This window comes from Frankliniella occidentalis, unplaced genomic scaffold (genome assembly GCF_000697945.3).
Source record: "Frankliniella occidentalis isolate FOCC.00 unplaced genomic scaffold, Focc_3.1 Scaffold120, whole genome shotgun sequence".
Lineage (NCBI taxonomy): Eukaryota > Metazoa > Arthropoda > Insecta > Thysanoptera > Thripidae > Frankliniella > Frankliniella occidentalis.
In genome coordinates, this window is record NW_026267248.1 from 263,597 (window position 1) to 266,067 (window position 2,471).

A 2,471-nucleotide genomic window follows, 5' to 3' on the forward strand; every position below is an offset into this window, starting at 1 on the left:
ATGGCTAAACAAGCGGGTGTTTGAACACCCCCCCCCCCCTCCGGTGGTCGCAGTGCACTGCCCTGCCCCCTCCCCCCCGACCGTTTCTTGCGAGGACTCCGAACGCACTAAGGTGATGAATTCGAGCTTTTTATGGACGGTCTAGCCGTTGTCGTCGTCCTGCATGCGGTTCGATGGCGAGCAGGTGCTGAGGCCCGGGTGTCCCCCAATTTGTTTTTGTCCAGCCGGACCTTACCGCGCCCGACGGTTTGGGGGTACTATTTGGAAATGTCGGGCCGAGTCGTGGCGCTGCTCGGCTCGGCTTCGTGATTACGGCCGATTACGTTTCGCGCGCCGCGCCGCCTCGCCTCGCTCAGACGTTTGCCGGGGCCTTATTCTGCCGTATTTTTTATGACAATGCATAAATATTGTTTATTGACATGCACGCGGGCCGGGCCGGGCCGGCGCGGTGCTGCGGCCGTCCGCGGCGGGTCGACGGGAACGTGATGAGGCTCGGGGGGCACACGGCGCGGGTTGCCTGCGTGCCGTGCCCTGCCTCTCTGCCCGGGGCGGTGGCGGTGGTGCCCGCGGCGCGTCTAAGGCCGCGCTGTCGATTCGTGATTTACAGTTACTCGCGCCTCGGCTGCGCATCTCCCGCCTACCCTCGCGCTCGCTCGCTCGGCCGCGCAACACTTCTCTCTCCTCCTGCCGGGTTGTGCACGCGGCCCACCCACGCAGCCGTCCTAGCGCCTCCTCTCCTCCCTCCTCGCGCAGAGCTGCTGCTGCTGCTGCTGCCTCCTGCCGGGTTGTGCACGCGGCCCACCCACGCAGCCGTCCTAGCGCCTCCTCTCCTCCCTCCCCCTCCCCCTCCTCTTCCCCCCTCATGCTCCTCTTGCACCGATGCTGCATGCACTTGCTTGCGCATGCAAATTAATGGTACTTTATGGTGTTCCCTGATCGCTTGTCATGCTGTTTATTAGGTCGATCGTACATTGTATCGATGCGGCGCCCCGCCGAGGTTGCTCGGGCCTCAGCCGTACCGCGGTGATTTACGGGGCGGCGGGTCGTGAGCGCCGCGCCGCGCCACGCCACGGTCCTTATCAGCCGCACTGTCAGTCAGAGAGAGAGAGAGAGAGGGAGAGCCGCCTCGCCGCCGCTGCCTGTTGCTCCCTACTGATGAGAATCGCGGGTTCGAATCTCCCTCGCGCGGTCACACTTTTTTTTTGAGACGTATTTCTCTCCCCCGCGCGCGGCCGGCGTGGACTTGGGCTACGGTCTGCTGTGTCGTGGGAGGAGAAGGGGGGAGGGGCACTCTCGCGGTGTGGCCCGCGAGCTGCACGACGCAGCGATGGCCGCTCTCTTCCTCGCGTGTATTGGCGACGGACTTTTCTCTTCCCTCTCTCTTTCTTGTTGTACTATCGTTCTTTTTCTTCCTCTACACTTCCTCTTCTTCTCCATGTCTTCCCCCTGCCCCGCTGCCGGGGGCCGCTGTTAGGCCCGCCTGTGTGTCGGCCAGCATTACTTTCGCATTACCGCCCCGGCCCGCCACGCCCCGCCCCGCCACGCCCGGCGCGTGTGACACAGCATCTTTATCATACGGAGCCATTGCCGAGGCAGTCACGATTTTCGCAATTGCGTTGCTGTGTGCTGCGGTGGTGGTGGTGCTGCTGCTGCTGCTTGCCGCTTGTCCGCCCTCCTGGAGGGCTGCGCTAGAGAGACTCGGCCTCTCTTTCTAGGCGGCACGAGGCTCTACTACTGGCCTGGCCGCCCGGCCTGGGGAGACTCAGGCCACGGCGCCTTACGGCCCGACCGGGTAGGCAGACCGCACGCACGCGTGGCAAGCGGTACAGTCTAAGGGAGGACGGGGCTCTCCCACAGCTTGAGAGTCCTACAACTGGAGGACTCTAGGACGCACAGGCTGCCGATGATGAGGAGGATCCTCCAGGCCCTGGAGTCCGTCCCTGCGGCGGCGCGCCCGTGTAGTGGCGCTAGCGCCATGCCCGCGCCCTCTGTGGGCCGGCCGCGCAACCTCCACACACAGCGCACCATCCCCCCCTCCGCCACCGTCTCCTGCATGTAGGGCGTATTCCTCGCTGGCGAGGCTCCGCGGGGCGACTTTTTCGCAAAGTCCCCGCGCTGATTCGAGAGCGACATACACTCGATCAACCGAAGGCCTTGGTGGCGGGGCGGGGCGGGGCGCTCCTTGAGATGGCATCACGACTTTCCCACGCGGGGTGGCTGACGTATTGCTGTCGGGCTGGAGGCTCCAGCTCCAGCCTGCCTGGCGGGCCGAGCCCAGCAGCAGCCCGCAGTACGAGAGGCTTCGGCCCGATCGCCCCCCCCCCCTCCGCCCCACACCACTACCACTCTCTTTTCGCCCTATCGCTCAAATGTAATTGGGAGCCAAACAGGGACCGCTTTGATGTATGACGGATGGGCCAGGGGCTCTGCGTTGTCAGAACGGCTGGTGGGGGAGAGGGGAGAGGGGGAGG